This window comes from Rhamphochromis sp. 'chilingali', assembly GCF_963969265.1.
Source record: "Rhamphochromis sp. 'chilingali' genome assembly, chromosome: 1".
NCBI classification, from domain to species: domain Eukaryota; kingdom Metazoa; phylum Chordata; class Actinopteri; order Cichliformes; family Cichlidae; genus Rhamphochromis; species Rhamphochromis sp. 'chilingali'.
This window is the reverse complement of record NC_137929.1, coordinates 39,408,794-39,426,385: the sequence shown is the minus strand read 5'-3', so window position 1 is coordinate 39,426,385 and position 17,592 is coordinate 39,408,794. Positions and strand designations below refer to the sequence as shown.

General features: G+C 38.5%; 1 pseudogene across 1 annotated transcript in view; it reads right to left on the bottom strand.

Moving 5' to 3' along the window:
* Positions 1-254: 254 nt before the first annotated feature.
* LOC308408041 (Fc receptor-like protein 5) overlaps positions 255-17,592 on the bottom strand; it is a 39,003-nt pseudogene continuing 21,665 nt past the window's right edge. The window contains exons 7-12 of the transcript in view: positions 13,406-13,672; positions 13,005-13,283; positions 2,652-2,774; positions 2,014-2,121; positions 1,570-1,724; positions 255-779 (exon numbers count right to left, since the gene is read on the bottom strand). The product of the transcript in view is annotated as an Fc receptor-like protein 5 (transcript). The remainder of the gene's footprint in view (positions 780-1,569; positions 1,725-2,013; positions 2,122-2,651; positions 2,775-13,004; positions 13,284-13,405; positions 13,673-17,592) is intronic.

Sequence of the window (17,592 nt, the reverse complement as noted above, 5' to 3'; positions counted from 1 at the left end):
TTGGAAAACGTCAAGATGGCGGTTGATCTTTGCAGTTGATTTCCAAGTCTCCGCTGCATACAGTGCTGTCGGTATAACGATGGTCTTCAGTATCGATGTTAAAATATTCCGTGATGCCGTTGTCTGTTCGGACGCAGCAACTAGAGCTGCGGTACAACGCTTGGAACGCGGAAACGAAGCGGTCGGGTACGCCGTAAGACTTGATGATTTTCCAGAGCGTGTCTCGATTAAGGCTATCAAAAGCCTTTTTAAAGTCAACGAAGTTCACGCATAGCCTTTGCTGGAATTCGAGGCTCAATGCAGGACCTTCCACTTCTAAAACCCGCCTGCTCCTCGCGTAGCTGTTCGTCCACCGTTCTCAATAGTCGCCGAAGTAATACCTTTCTGAACACCTTCCCTGGGATGGAGAGGAGGGTGATGCCACGCCAATTATTGCAGTTTGACAGATCACCCTTCTTTGGGAGTTTCACGATGGTACCTCTTGTCCAGTCGCTGGGTACTTCGCCTCTTTCCCAGCATTTGTTGACCAGAGTTGTCAAAGCTCTGACCATAACGGGGTCGGCGTACTTCAGGAGTTCCGTGGTGATTTCGTCGGCGCCGGCTGCCTTTCCACTCTTGAGAGACTTAATTGCCGCCTTTGTCTCATCCATAGTGAAGGGGCCAGTGTCCACAACGAGTTCATCATTTTTGGCTAACTCATTGTCCAACAAGGGCGTGTCTGGGGCGGGTTGATTCAGGAGGTCTTTGAAATGTTCTACCCAACGCTTATCTTGGTCTTCCTGCGTGACGAGAGGATTGGTACTCCTTGACCCGAAAAGGTGCCAGTGAGGTCACGCACGATCCGGAATAGCATTCTCGTATCATTCCGATCAGCAGCTTCCTGTGCCTCCTCTGCTTTCCGCTCGACCCATTCGCGTTTATCCCTTCGACAGCTTCGCTTCACCTGCCGATCAAGGCGTCGGTACCGCTCCTCTGCGGCTTGCTGTTGTTCATTTGATGTCGTCTGATCCCGGGCGATTTTTGCTCTTCGTTGTTCATCGATTAGCTGCCATGTTTGATCTTGGATCCAACGATCCTTGAAGGTACCTCTTCACCGCCCGATGGCCTTCTCAGCGCTGGCCGCCACAGCAATTCGAAGACACTCCCAGTGTGCCTCCAGATCTTCGACTTCTTCCAAGATGGCAAAGCGATTTCAGATCTCAACGTTATATCGGTCGCAGAAATCGCAATCCTTGAGCTTGGCAACATCGAAAGGGCGTACGCGGCGAGCATCTTGTCTTGTTCGTTTGAGCCGCAACTGGATCTTTGCCATAACAAGATAGCGGTCAGACCAACATCCGCGCCGCGTCGAGTGACTACGTCAGCAGTAGCTAACCTCCATCACCTCGATATGCAAATGTAGTCGATCTTATTTGCTGTTAGACCATCCGGGTTTCTCCACGTCTTCTTGTGAATTTGCTTGTGACGAAAGTATGAGTTCCCGACGCAGAGATTGTTTGCCGGACAGAAACTAGTCAATCGCAGGCCATTGTCATTTGTATTCGCGGCCGATCTATGCGGGCCAATCACCTGCTCAAAGCCATTTCGATCAGGTCCAATCTGTGCGTTGAAGTCGCCCATGAGTATGACGAGGTCATGCCGGTGCACCTCGTCCAGAACAGTTTGAAGCTCGTCGTAGAAGGCATCCTTGTCCATATCATCAGCGTCCTCGGTCAGAGCATAAACTTGAATCACAGTGGTTTTCGCATGGGCGGAGATAAATCTTGCCACGATCAGTCGTTCAGAGATTGGTTGCCAACTGACCAGAGCGGCTACCGCTCATTCCGATAGGACTAATCCTGCACCTTTAACGTGATCAGTGACGTGTCCCGCATAAAGTATGCTCTTCTTGTCGCTGACAGTTCGCCCACTACCAGTCCATCTTACCTCGCCCAGGCCTAAGATGTCCAACATGTATCGCTCAAACTCGCGCAGCACTTGTGCTAACCGTCCACTCTGGAATAAAGTTCTGACGTTCCAAGTCCCGATCCTTGTCCTTGTCTTTGCCGTAAAGAGGGCGCCGGGCATCAGGCGATGGATGTCCGATTGACGGCTTTCTTCCATCGCCGTCATCAGGTGGCGCTATTCACCGGTAACATCCCGTATTCGATATTTCTCTCTTGTCGTTTCTGTAGCGGTAAAAAAAATTTATGGGGTCGGGTTGCTAGCCCAACGCCCAACCCTCCTCCTTTCTCATCCGGCTTGGGACCGGCCATGGCGGAGTTCTACGTGCTAATAAACAGCCTAAAAATGTTTCAGCTCAGAAGAACATTCACATTTTCTCTGCAGACAGTGTGATTTTTTTAATAATGATAATCATGCAGTAGATAATGAGCGAGCGTGTAATTAGATTCTATTCTAAATATTGTATAAAGAACATAATGAATAGTGGAAAATTGAAATAATCACTCTAATCTGTTGAATACTGGTCTGCGCTCTCCCTTTACACCTGTACACTCCATTATGGGGTTAATAAGCATATTTAACTTCCTGAATTGATTTTTCTTTGGATGTTATCCTTTCATACACACACTCAGTGTCTTCTCCATGGATCTCACATCTGATCATTATCTTATCACATTTTGGGTTCCTAGAAGAATAAAAAAACTCACCGTTTTTATCAATCCTGACTGACTGGCTGTCCTCCGAAACTGACTGGCTGTCCTCTAAACTGAAGGTAACAACCTCTCCAATGAAAAAATTGGACCAGTTGGGTTCAACAGGTAGCACAGCATCTAGAATCCAACACAAACAGATCATTAGCAATCCGAAACAATTTTATGTACTCAAAGCAAAATCTGTTCATAAAATGAAAATATATTGATAAATAAAACGATGGAAATAGAAATGGGATGTGCTGTACAGTGATGAACTACGCTGAGAATAATCTTTACTGAATAAAAGAAATTTAAGAGAAAGCGTTTCAGTCACCTCAAGCATGTCCAGTGCAGAGGAGCACTATAATAAAGACAGAGACATTATCAAACTAAAGACAAACAACTATAAAATAAATCAAACACGTGTGGTTGTACCAGTGGCTGCTATGATTTGTTTGTTTGTTGTTGGTAACAAACATGAGAGTCCTCTGATCACATGACCTGCAATGGTACAAATGACTGATGCTCTGTTCTTCTTACTAAAACATGTTTATGCATCAGTATGAATCAAGCAATAGAAGTCAGTGATGTACTCACAGAATAGGCCCAGCTCACAGAGCAAAGTGGCTCCCATCCTCACATCCAGCAGTGACACGTCTGAAAACTTCTACAACTTTCTGTAAAGAGAGAGAGTGAAGCAGCAGCACAGCAGATACCAAAGAGGTGTGAAGGAAATCAAGAGTTTTTATTACTTCTTTCTGCTTCCTTCCTTTTACACAGAAATAAAAATGTAACAAGATCTAACTACAGCATGATGTATTTATACTCTGCTGCAGACACATATCAGGCAGAGATTTTTATCAAAAGGACTGTGACACAAATATACTGAGACTAAACAATAATAGACAGTTACAAAGTTCTATTACACAGACGTGAGCTTCACCGAGTGCCCAAAGAGGCAAAATAATTCGACACAAGTCCAAGACAAGTTTAGTTTATTTTACAAGAACAAGAAGAAAACAACAGGAGCAACACTCTGAATTTGTCTTTGTATACCATACACACACCAATTACACTGTAAATGGATATATTAAACATTTGTCTTCTCATATATTCAGTTAAAATATATACATAAATCAATTTCTCACAACTATCAGTATCCTAAATTAATTTTTACAAATTCCCAAGGAGACAGAAAAAAGATCAACAAGTATATCTAAATATTAAAAACAAACTACCCTCTGTCTGCATGCTGTTAAACTACTGGAACTAGTAAAAGCTGTTTATGTCCCTGGGAATTTATTTGAACACTCTGGGGCATGGCATGGAAAGAGGTAAGTTTGTTTTTATTTTACTTATCAGTCTTCAGATTGCTAACAAATATCTATATACAGGGTTCATATGGGTGCTTGAAATCCTTGAAAATGCTTGAATTGTATTGTTGTCTTTTCAAAGTTTGAAAAGTGCTTGAATTTCAGATGTGGTGCGTAAAAGTGCTTGAGAGTGTAACTGTATTTCATTCACCACAAATAATTATCTGATTGAATAGTTTTCCTATCAGATAGAGAAGTAAAATGAGTCGCAAAATGTAAAAGCAAAATTTCCCCGCCTGGGATGCCTTGGGTCTGTTTCAACGTGTGACCCCGCCCCTCCCTCGGCCAGTCAGGGATGAGTGCGCTAACATACCTGTTGGTTGCTGTTGTAATGAGTGTTTGATGGAAAATGACAATGGCGGAGTTTGCGCTCTTTAGTCGCATGATAGGTGAGTGCTAGTAAATAATTTTCCTGTACATGTACGTAACACATGCTATTTTTTAAAATTATGATTATTATTTTGTTAGTGTGATGCAGTATGGCGCTGCTATTATGGAATATGCTGTGAACTTAGCTAACATTACTTAGCAGTGATATGAGTTAATTTACTCAAGTGAAAGCTTTAAACATTAGCCTGATACATAACTAGCCAACTTAAAGCTTTCTGATTAACCGTCTCCATTTCAAATTGGGTCTAACGTGCGGACTTCAAACTATATACCAGTTTTTAAATTGTGTTGATAGGCCACATAAAACCGATGTTTTTTGTTTTTTTCTGAATGAAACAGTGGCGTTTAATCCGGGAAGAAACGGTAAAAACTGCGTTTTCTAAGGAGAGCGCTAGTGAACACGCTTTGCTTGTGAGTGAAAAAAAACAAAACAAAAAACTCCTTCCCTATTGGTGGAAAAAATGTACCGTGTCGACCAATCAAAAAATGATATGGCAACATGTGGCATTTGGTTGTTTAGGAGTGACCGGCGAGAGAGAGCAAGTGAGCGAAAGAGAGAAAGAGAGAGAGTTTTGATACGTGAGAGATATGTGACATTTACCGTGTTTGGAGTCTCAAGTGTAGTGGTGTAGTCGTTGTCGTAGTGTAGTCGTTGTTTTGTTTTGTGTGTCAGTTCTACTAGTGAATGTCACAGTTGCCACCAAAGGCAGATTGCAGTGTAAACGCTGAGTGACACACCTGCTGTCAGACCTGCAGGTTTATCCCTGTGCTGTTCTCATCTGTCTTATAGTGGACACAAACTATTTTTTGGAGTTGCATAAATAATTTGTGTGCCTTCTTATTTGATGCAGAACACCTGATTGTTCTGTAAATAGTTTTAAATGGTTATATAAAAACGTCTGAGCATTGGCTGCATTTTTAGGTAAATAGTACCATATAACTTTGTTGTTTGCAAAAGTTGTGCATATTTTTTAAAAGTGTACAATTTGTATTTGCATTTCAAGTTATGAAAATGATTCCTTAAACATGCTTGTGGTTTTTGCAGTGAAAAATATCACTTTCTACTCGTATTTTACATTTTGTCTGAATTTAGATAAATTGTGCTGATACAGTTTGTCAAAATGAGAAAATAACAGATTGGCAAGATAAACAGTTTTTAAAGGTGAAATATAGAGGCTAAATCAAAAGTCAAAAACGGCCAGTTATACCCTGGACCCCAGAGGGTTAGAGGCTAAAAGCAAAGTTTTCACCAAGTACTGTTTTTATTTGTGTGTATTGCTGCAGCTTATTTGAGTATTAACTTAGTGCCTTTGGGTGAAATAATGGTAATATGAGTGATCCATATGGTCACGAAGAATAGCCACTTGTTTCTGTGCTACCAAAGTTCCCCGGCTTTCATTCAAAATGTGTTTATCGTCAGCACCGACACATTAAACTGCTTAAACATTATAAATGTCTTCAAGCTCACACTGAGGCCTGTGGGGCACAATCAGCCACTTAGACAGTTCACACATTTATGTGTATTTGTACATGAATATTTCATACTTTAAGGCTGCCTGTTTATTTAAGGGAGATGAACAAAATACATTGGAATTGTACATAATCACATCACAGATGATAAACTAAATAGATTTTAAGTAGATGTTTGTGCATTCTTAAAGTCTCATATGTTGAATTGAACTATGTGATCTTTTCAAAGCCTCCCAGTCAGTGCTGTTCTCCATGCCTGTCTGACTGTACACGATGTTATTAGCACAAACACTTTAAAGGTATTATTTAGGACTTCAGCAATAATACAGACAGCAATGTAGTTAGCAATAAAACAGTTTCATTGGGAATTAACAAACAACAAACAAACATCTGTCTCCTATTTTTTGTCACACAGGAAAGAAGCATCAATATCTGATGAGAAGACTTATTTCCTTTTTGGGGGGTTTTCAACAGGAGATGAATATCTCTAACAAGTTGATTTGTTCACATTTTCACATCTTCATTTTTAAGTGAAATGTGCATTTTGAGTTTATACACTATATGCATATAAGGAGCTTTGTCACCAATGATAACTACCCTCATAAACACTGCATGCATACAGCATTCAAATGGATTTAAACTGCAGTAGCTGCATAAATGAGGACCACTGATCAAACACTAGCAAGAGAATGAACTGTTACTGTTCCCTTCCTGTCACAGATGTAGTCACTGAGTTTGCTGCTGCTCCTTTGCAACGAGATGATGATACATTAAGGAGTGATGCACAAAATCTATACACTGCTTCAAATATACATTGAATACATTTGGTGTGAAGCCCCGTATCAGCTGATGAACACAAACTTCATACTTACTGATGTTCATGTAAATGTTCACAGCAGGTGTTGGTAATCCATGCACTTTCACAGCAGTGAAATGATTAACTAAAAATACTTTTACATTGTAATCAACAAAGCAGAGTGTCACTAATTCAAAGTATCTCATTAAACTAATGCAGACTCCTTTAACATATCTTTACCTTATGGTGAAATTTTAGTTTGGTCATAAGTTCACTCACAGAAAGTAAACGTGCACAAGTTAAAAAGGAAATGGTGTCCTTAACCAGAAGTGACTGTGAGACAAGATGAAGTCCTCTCTCAGCTCCTCTCTGTTTTCTTACAAGTATTCGTAACTACTGTATTAATAAATAATGAAATTGTTTTGCAGTATTCAGTAACTCAGTAATGTTGCTAAGATTGTCTAACTTTATAATGACAGTCTGTTCAAACTTCAGGAGATAATCATTTAGTTTCAAAAACAGAAAGAAACTCAACGACAAAAATCTGATTAATGACATTTACAAACATTTCACTCTTGTACAAACTGTTTTCAGTGAGATCAGATGAAGTAAATTCAGATGATGAAACTCAGTTACACAGCTACATTTTTGGATAGCAGAGCACAGCTGCAAACACAGCAGCTGTTTATAGACTTGAATGTGTCTTACAAAATTTGAGGTATAAGTATCACAGATCAAATAAAGGAAGCAATACGAGGAAGCAAGGCTGAGTTGCCATGGAAATCTGATTACGTACAGTTACTAGTGAAATACAGTTGTGCTTACTTCCCTCCTTGCTTCATAAGATGGTGGACTCCAGCTCATACTGAGGCGATTTGCCACAGAGTGTCAAGAGGAGGGAATGAGAATCAGCACCTCCAGCGCTGAGCTGTGATTTTCAGCTCAGAAACGATGAAGTTCTTACTGTGGTTTAGGGATGAGTTGTGGCCCAAAACACAGGCGAGTGTGGAGTGAGAGATTGGCAGCAGGATTGTGTGATACTGGATGATATACAGTGATGGACAATTTGGAAACATATTTAAATATTATAAGAGAGATTATTATAAAAGAGCTGTTATGAAAAAAAATGACCTAAAACTCATTTTGAACCTTTTAAAAAGATGATTAAAAACATTTACAATAAAATTTGAATATTTATAAGAAATCAAACAAAATGACAGGAGAAAGAGTATGTGCAGTTATTTACACTGCAGGATTAACCTGTTCCTGGACTAGTTCTTTTAAACAGTCATACAAGACATCTGATGTTTGCCTGAATAGGAAGTCTCGCAGTGTCACTTCTCATGACATGGACGAAGTGCTGCACAAGATTGTCTTTTGGAAAGTGGAGAATCACACAGGGTGATCTGCAGGTGGTTCTTGTGGAGTCTTGGTTTTTGTTTTGTGTTTTTTTTCCATTAAATGGATTTTTGTGGCTGGGTCAATCAACCACTAAGATGACACTAAGAACCCAAATTAACAGTATTTCTGTCCTGCCTGGAAAGGCAGGGCTCAATGTCTACTCACAATTCTTTAGTGACACACAAAACTCACACCATGCATAGACATCAACTGCTGAGTTAGTCTGCAAGGTGGCTCTTACTATATGTTAGTTAAAACTCTGTGCTCTGGACCATATACCATATGCTCAATAGTGCAACGGTGCTCTCTAGCCACAAGAGGGATCTCCCACACAGTTGACAGCCTTTCCAACAATTTCATTGATACATACATATGAAATGAAAATACACATTTGTGCTAAAAGTTCTATGTCCTATTTTACTATTTGTACATGTTTACTTTTATGGCTAAAAGTCTAGATTTTGCCATTTGGACTTTTTTTCTTTTGTTGTTGTTTTTTTGTTCATTTAACTCTGTTTCACAAGTCTGACACATTTATTCAGCATGTAACAGCTACAAAAAACTGATCTATGGTATATATTTGAAAGAAATATAAACTCAGGCAAACAGGATCATTGCTTTGAATTCAAAATCTCCTTTTCACTAAAAGTGAATTCAAGTTTTTAAAAGACTTTAAAGAGAAAAAGAGAGGGGAAAAAAAAGAGCGCTGCTGTTAAGATTTTAGAGCTGTGGCTGAATTTGGATTGACATTATTGTAGTCAGAGCTCTCCTCTGGGTCACCACGTTGCCCTGTTGAGGTGATCAAATGAAAGCATTTCAAACACCCTCTGTTTTGTCCACAAATGCATTTATTATCAGTGAGAATAATTACCAATGTATATTTTGCATTTCAAATCTCACATTTTGTGCACTCACTTGTCTTGTTAATGACTCTGAGCTGAATCACAGATGTGACATTGGTGTAATCACCTTCTGCTGGACCTGAAATAATAATCTGATTGACTTTAATGTCAAACACAGTTACTGTATCATCATCCAGCTTCCACAAGCTCTGTATTAATGAAAGTGTAAACTTTACCATTTTCAGTGTTTTCACATCTTCTGACTGTCTCATAGACACAACGATCACCTGCAGGTCAGAGAAAATCAGTCACCTCATGTCTGTGATACTAATTTAAACACAAATGTTCTTGCAAATAACATTTATATTAAAAGCTGCAGCAGATGTAACAAGTACAGTCTTGTTGCAAATAGGATCAGAATATTTGAAACTACATGAAAAACTAACCATGAAGAAGAGAGGAGTACACTTGCTGCTGATCTTCATCCCGATTGAGCGTCTGCTCATTAGCAGCACCTTTATTAAAAATTATAAACAATATGTTTGTTTTATGTTCTTGTGGATTATACATTCTTGTGAACAGTTCACACTTTATGACCCTGTGCTGCATCTGTTTATTTAGTCATTTTTAAAAATAAAATATCTAATATCAGAAGAAGAAAAAAAACAAAGTCTCACCTTTGAACTTTTTGCAGCAATACAAGAGCAGGAGGAAAATCAATGTAATTCCAGAAATTAGTCCAACAATCATCAGAACAGGAAACAAAGAGATTTCAGCAGTGGGGACATCTGCTGTAGTTGAGAAACATATTTAAAAAACTGGACTGAATAAGTCTGGACTGGACTATAAGTTATTATAATAACATGAGAGAAACAGATAATACACCAGTGTCTGCCAGGTGCAGCCCACACAGTCTCTCCTGTGTAATTTACTCCCCATAGAAACGTTAAGCTTCTGTTTCAAATCATACTTGGGTAATGTGTCAGCACTGTGCTCTTTTTTTTCAGTAATAATAATTATACAGTAGATATTGAGCCAGCCGAGAAGTGGATTCATATCGTCATCTATTCTAAATATTGTATAAAGAACATAATGAATACTGACAAATTGAAGTAATCACTCTAATCCAGGGGTGGCCAGCCCGCGGCTCTTTGCCTGGTTTCATGCATTTTTAACAGAGTGGCAGAGTTTTTATTTTTTTGTTGAACGCATTAGCAAGCCATTCTGCCTTATATGTCAGACGTCATTAGGGCATTTCATAGCTTCAAATCTCCAGCTCCACTTCAGCTGACTCCATGCTAACATCGACCAGGAATTTTCAAAAGGGACTGAACTTCGCAGGCACCAGTTGGCCACTTTGAAAAGTCAGGCAGAAAAGCAGATACTGTTTTTCCAAAAGTTTACAAAGCGCTCAAAGACCGTAACACTTGCATTGTATCAGCTGGCTTGGAACATTGCACGGGCTAAAAAGCCATACAGTGAAGGGGAGTTTGTTCAAAAATTCCTCAGTGACATTGTTGAAATCTTGTCTCCTGAAAACGACAACGTGTGTCCCGCCACACTGTTGAACACAGAATATCGGACATTAACCTGGCTATTGAATCACAGTTGCACTCTGACCTTCAAGCGTGTGGGTATTTTAGCGTCACATTGGATGAGAGTTTGGATATACAAGACAAGCCTCAGTTGTCTTACATCAGATAATGATCTTATCTATCACGTTTTGTATTTCTTGAAGAAAAAACAATAAACTCACCCCTGTGATCAATCCTGACTGACTGGCTGTCCTCTGTGTAGTAAACTGGGTTTCCTCTTCCTCCTCTGCACCTGTAGAGTCCTTCCTGTGAGACACTGATTTGTCCATTTGAGTGGAAAACTGCATCTTGTGTGGTCAGAGGAGTTCTCATCTCTGTACCAGTAGTATTTCCATCCAGATGATGATGATGATGAGTTCACAGAGCAGGTCAGGGTCACACTGCCCGCTACTGGAATGTCTCTCATATCAGACGTTATTTGAGCCCTTGGTTGATCTGCTGTTGAATTTAATCAAAGGGAGAAAGAAAATTAAGCCTGTGTGTGGGGTAAATATATACCACACACAGGCTGGGAACACACCACCCTTATATTATCTGCATATCTCTGTTGTATACATACTGTTCTGTGTCCAACAATACAAATGAAGGACAAACCAAATGTAAATGGTATGAGTACTCTTACAGAGACCTGTGATGCATTTTATTCTTTTAGGCAGCTGTGGCTACAACTGTAGCTGCCTCCACCAGTGTATGAATGTGAGAGTGAATGAATAGTGGTATTGTAAAGCGCTTTGGGTGCCTTGAAAAGCGCTATATAAACCCAATCCATTATTATTATTATTATTATTTTTAATTTCATTATGATTCTTCTTTGGATTTATAAAATAATACTTCTGCTTATTCTGTGTGATTCCTTCTTATTACCACAACAGAAGACACAGAACTTCTTACTAATGGAAGTTTATAATTCCCAGATCATGTAGCAGCACAAAGTAATTTGAAATAGGAACACTTTATTCATTTTTAATTTCAGACTTTCATAAAGCATTTTCATTTGTTTACATTATTTGCTCATGGCAACAGTTTGCTTTGATTAGGAAATACTCTTCTTCCTACATGATCAGAAGAAACAAATCAAATTCAAATTCAAAAATGAACATATCTCTGTATCTATAAACCTCCTGTTGAACACATACACACTGATATCAAAAACTCACACATCACTGTTTGTTCCATCAATACAACAAAATGTATAAATTTATCTACCACTGCTCATGCAAAGTTCTCAAATAAAGTGTGTGAAAGCATCAATTTCATGACAAAAAATGAAGAAAAATCTTCACACACTTCACCTCGGTTGGCAAAGCAAACCAAAAAGTCAGTCACTAAAAATGTTTATTGATGCCACCAAGTCACTCTCTCTCTAGCATGCCTCATCCCACAGTAATGCAACTGAACCAGGAAAACATTGCATTACAGTGGTGCCTCGCTTAAACGCGGTTCACCTTTCGCATCCTCACTGCTGATTTTTTTATTTTATTTTTTTATTTACAGTGCATTGTGTTCTTCGTCCTAATTGGCTGTAGACCATTGTCAATCAATCTCGTGCCATGTCTCCTGTACAGAATGCATTCAGCTTATCAAATTTACATAAATCTTCGATCGCTAGCAGTGTGAGTTTTATCCCCAACAAACACAACAATGTTGATGAAACATTTTGCACCGTCATTCTATAATACTGGACTTTTTTTTCTACAAAGGTTTGAACTTTGAGAGTGTTTAAACCAGAGGGAAAGTATGAAAATTTTAATGAGAGAAAAGTCTGAAATGTCTGAGAAAAGTGTATAAAGTGTGTAGTGGGCAGTTTTACAGCCTTAAAAAAATCTATAATAATTGTAAAAAAAAATAAAGCTGAATACTTCATTGATTTCACCCATCAGTAGCTCTATCAATTGCAAAGACAACTTCAAATCAAATAAAAAACATACAAATCTTATTATCTCTAAATAATGGCTAATATAATGTGTGTAACATACTACATCTCTTTGGATTGTTACAATAAACCTGCTCATCATCTGTTCATTATTTAACTTCTGACAGTACCCGTTACTCTTTGCCAGGGTACGGACATCTACAACAGACAGGCTCAGCCCCTTTCTATAGGTGCAGAGAAAGTGCATAAACAAAAGCACACACCACAAACAACAAAGGTAGCTCATGAATGATTGGCAGGTTCAGCCCACACATTCTGTCCACTTTCTATTCCCACAGAAATGACTTCGGTGTCTGTTTGCAAAAATAATTTTTCTAACAATTTTCTGTTTATGTATTTCTGTCATTATTGTCCTCAGGTGATGGAGCAGCAGGTCAGCATTGGCGTCTCTATACCAGCTGAAAGTTCATGACACAAAGTGGTGACAAACTGTCTACAATGAGGCTACTATCAGCTGCAGCTCTTTGTCTGACTAACAATGTAACATGCTTTGTAGACCATTGAATTCATCCTGTGCTGACCATGATGACATTTGTCAAATGGAGATCACACAACAAACATGACTTACTTGATGCTGACAATGTGAAGGCTTCACTCCACTCTGTTGAAGAATATGAGTCATCTCTGCGTCGACTCTTACACATGTAGTCTCCACTGCTGGACTCAGAAACTGTGAATGTCACATCATTATTGTGTGTCCACTGTGTGGGTGTCCTGGGTCCTCTCCATTCATACTCCCACTCAGTGGTTTCACCTCCTTCCTGCACCTCACATGTCAGAGTGATCGTCTCACCTCTGAATATCTGAGGCCAGTTGGGTCGTTGTTTTACAACAATTTTATTGGAAACTGTTTACACATATTAACAGTTGAGATACAAACAGAAACATGAAATCAACACAGAAAACTTCACATTGTGTGTTTGATAATCATGAGTGAATGTATATTTCAAACTAAATGACTGAACTCACTGGTTTTCTCAATGGTGACATCATCACTTATATCAGTGTAGTAAACTGGGTTTCCTCTTGTTCCTCTGCAGCTGTAGATTCCTCCTTGAGATACTCTGATATCTCTGTTTTGTTGATCTCTGATTTGAACTTCAGAGGTTGTTTGGGTTCGTCTGAACCACTCATATTTCCATCCATCAGAGCTCTGCACAGAGCAGGTCAGTGTCACACTGCCCCCTACTGGTATGATTGTTGTTCCTGCTGTCAGTGTGGCCCAGGGTCTATATGCTGTTATCAAAAAGACGAAAAGAAAACACAAAGCCATTGAACAACATTTTAAAATATGCTTTCATTTTATTTAAATTCCAACTTCCAAGAAGAGATGTCTTTGCTGAGCACGCATCATTCTCAGGGACTCCTCTCATCCTGCCAATAAACTCTTCCAGCTCCTCCCCTTCAGCTGACGCTACCGGACCCTACAGACTAAAACCAGCAGGTTTATGAACAGCTTCTTCCCCACTGCTGTCACCTTACTGAACTCAGTCCCCAGCTGAACCTTTCCATCCACACCCACTTATCCCTCCTAATGACCATGATCATGACTGTCATTCATTCTCAACATTCAGAATATGCTTACATTGGTTACTGCTATAGTTTAGGACACTGAATCAGTATAGTCTCTGGTATAGTTTGTACACTGTTCACTATTATAGTCTGTTCAGAGCGCTACGCTTCCACTGTGAATATATTCATAGCACTCTGTAGATCTGTTTACCATATGTAGCACATCTGTATATATTTAGCAAAGATTTATATTTGTTCATAGTACATCTGTATATCTGTCTGTAGGTCATCTGTATATTTGCTCTCTCTGTACATAATCTGTTCATAACTATCCCACCATTTATTTATTCTACCCTTATCTGTGTATAATTGCTCCTATTTTTTAGCACTTACTACTCTTGCACTCTGATCAGATGCAAACTGTATTTCCTTAACCTGTATTTATAAATGTGTAATGACAATAAAGTTGAATGCTAATCCTAATTTAAATTTATTTTTTTAATACAGTTTAAGATCATTTTAATTTTTTCTAACGTGGTGAGAGAGCTACGATTTTGAGGTTAGTCGGGTAATTCAGGTTGTAGATCTCTAAATAAGCACAGTACAAATGTTTGTCCATTCTTTGGCCTGAAGAAGTTACACTGAAAGGAAACTAATGAAGTTCACTGTTGAAGGAAACACACTGATGGGTTCAGAGGGATCTGCCTGGTTTCACATTTAGATAACAGAAACATCGTCACCTTAAATTATATGGAGATTTGATGTTTATTTTTTTTCATTATTTAAATTAAATTTCATCCACAGTTATTCTTGTTATACATTAAAACATGCACATGTTGTAATGACAAGAAACATATTGTCTGAGTATTTTGGTTGTAGTGTGTACTGTGAACAAAGTTAGGTAAAATGCAAGGGTCATGGTTAAAGTTCAATGTTTCAATACATCAGAAATAAAATAGTTTCAATGAAACATTTATTAAACAGATTTTTTTATAATTCAGATGAGTATTTTAACTGGAATCATCACATTATTAATCACTGAGGACTTACCTAATACAGTTACAGAGACAGTATTACTGTTCTTTATATAATGTGACTCCTTCCAGGTACCAGAGCACTGATATTCACCACTGTGATATGTCGAGCTAATTTTTAATGTGTAGTCTTTGTTCTCCCTGTAGCTGACATAGTCTCGACCATCCTTGTTGATTGCATAATACCAGTCAGTGTCTCTTCCTTCATTCATGTTACACTTGAAGGTAACAGACTCTCCAATGAAATATCTGGACCAGCTGGGTTCAATAGTTAGCACAGCAGCTAGAATCCAACACAAACAGACAATTAGCAATCTGAAACACTTATTTAATGCTCAAGGCAAAACATTGATTGAAAAACACAAATAGGATATGTATTAGAGTCATACAGGTTGAGAATAATCTTTGCTAAATAAAAAGGAAGAAATAGAAAAAGTGAAAACTGTTCAGTCACCTTGAGCGTGTCCACTGCAGACGAGCGTACAGAGCACTACAATAAAGACAGAAACTTCAGACATTATCAAACTAAAGACACTCAAATCATGTGAGTGTTTTGTTGATGTCAGATTTGAAATGTAACATAAATAAAACACTGTTGGTAATGATGTGTCTCATTTCTTGATCAATAGTGAGTTAATGACCTTCTTAAGGAACAATCCCACCAGGGTTTAAAGTGCAGTCTCTTTCTTACCAAGCTCCTTAAAACACTTGGAGATTTACATCTACTATGATCTGAGTCAGTGCACTAAAATAGAATCCAGTCTACAAACAAACATGATGATAACAGACATGAGTGTCCTCTGATCACATGACCTGAAATGGTACAGGCCATCCTCTTTGGGCAGCCAATGAAAGACTGGGTTCCAAAAGGGAAATGATCTCCCCAGTATTTACTTTGTATATTAGAAAAAAATCTCAAAAATTAATGCCATTGACAAATTGCAGTGAGTCACTTCTGTCAACAAGAATTTGTCTAGAAGGTGATATTTGTTGATCAACACTGACATATTTTAACTAATTTATGTGTCTTCTACATTTAAACCTGCCTATTGGGAGGTTGTTTTTTTTAAATCTCCAATAATGGCTGGACGAGCTCTAATCTTCCTTTAGGAAGCAAGTTTCATTTAGTAAGGAGTAGGATCAGTGTAGTACTCTTTTATACCTGGACTAAGGAAACAAATTTCTGTTAGTCTGCATTAAAAGGCTGTTTAAATCTAGCACTGGCTTTAATCACTGCCTTTATGTGTTTAATAAAATGTAACCATGATTGGTTACATTTTATATTACGATGTAATAAGCATCAAATTATCACTGATGGAGAAACAAACCTTTGTTAGATAAACTAAACCAGCTCCACTCTGATCTGAGTCAGTGCACTAAAATCTAATCCAGTCTACAAACAACCACGTTGGTAACAAACATGAGAGTCCTCTGATCACATGACCTGAAATGGTACAAATGACTGATGCTCTGTTCTTCTTACTAAAACATGTTTATGGATCAGTATGAATCAAGCAATAGGAGTCAGTGATGTACTCACAGAATAGGCCCAGCTCACAGAGCAAAGTGGCTCCCATCCTCACATCCAGCAGTGACACGTCTGAAAACTTCTACAACTTTCTGTAAAGAGAGAGAGTGAAGCAGCAGCACAGCAGATACCAAAGAGCTGAGAAGGAAACAAAGAGGTTTTAATACTTCTTCTCTCTGCTTCCTTCCCACCACATCATGTGATACATTTATACTCTCCTGCAGAAACATATCAGGCAGATTTTTATCAGAATGGCTATAAAAAAATATATATATACTGAAACTAAACAATAATAGCTTGACTGAGTGCCCAAAACACAAGTCAAAAACAAGCTTTAACTGTGAAGTACTTTAGTTCATTTTACAGCCCAGAAACACAACGAGAAACATTGTTCAGATTCAGATTGCTAACAAGTATCTATCAAGCATTAGATATTAAAGTAACAGCGACGGATATTTTGTTGCCTTTGTCTGCTGCTTGTATGCTTGGTTTGATTATTATGAGCTTCATCACCAGTAATAATTACCCTCATAAACACTACATGTATACATCATTCAGATCGTTTTAAACTGCAGTAGATGCATAAATGAAGACAACTGATTAAACACAACCAAGACAATAAACTTTTACCATTCCCTTCCTGTCACAGATGTAGTCATTGAGTTTGCTGCTGCTCCTTTACAAGGAGATGACGATACACTAAATATTGATGCACAAAATCATTACATTGCTTCAAATATACATTAAATGGATTTGAGGTGAGCCCCCATACCAGCTGATAAACAGAGATGTCATACTTACTGACAGCAAATGTTCACAGCAGATGTTGGTAATCCACACACTTTCTCACACAGCAGTGAAATCAAGAACTGACAGTAATTTTATTTTTATTTCATTAAACTAATGCAGATTCCTTTAACATATCTTTCCACTGTGGTGACATCTTAGATTGGTCATAAATTCACTCACAGAAAGTAAGCGTGCACAAGTTAAAGTAGAAATGTGTCCTTAACCAGAAGTGACCGTGTGACCAGATGAAGTCCTGCCCCCTTTCTCAGCTCCTCTCTGTTTTCTTACAAGTA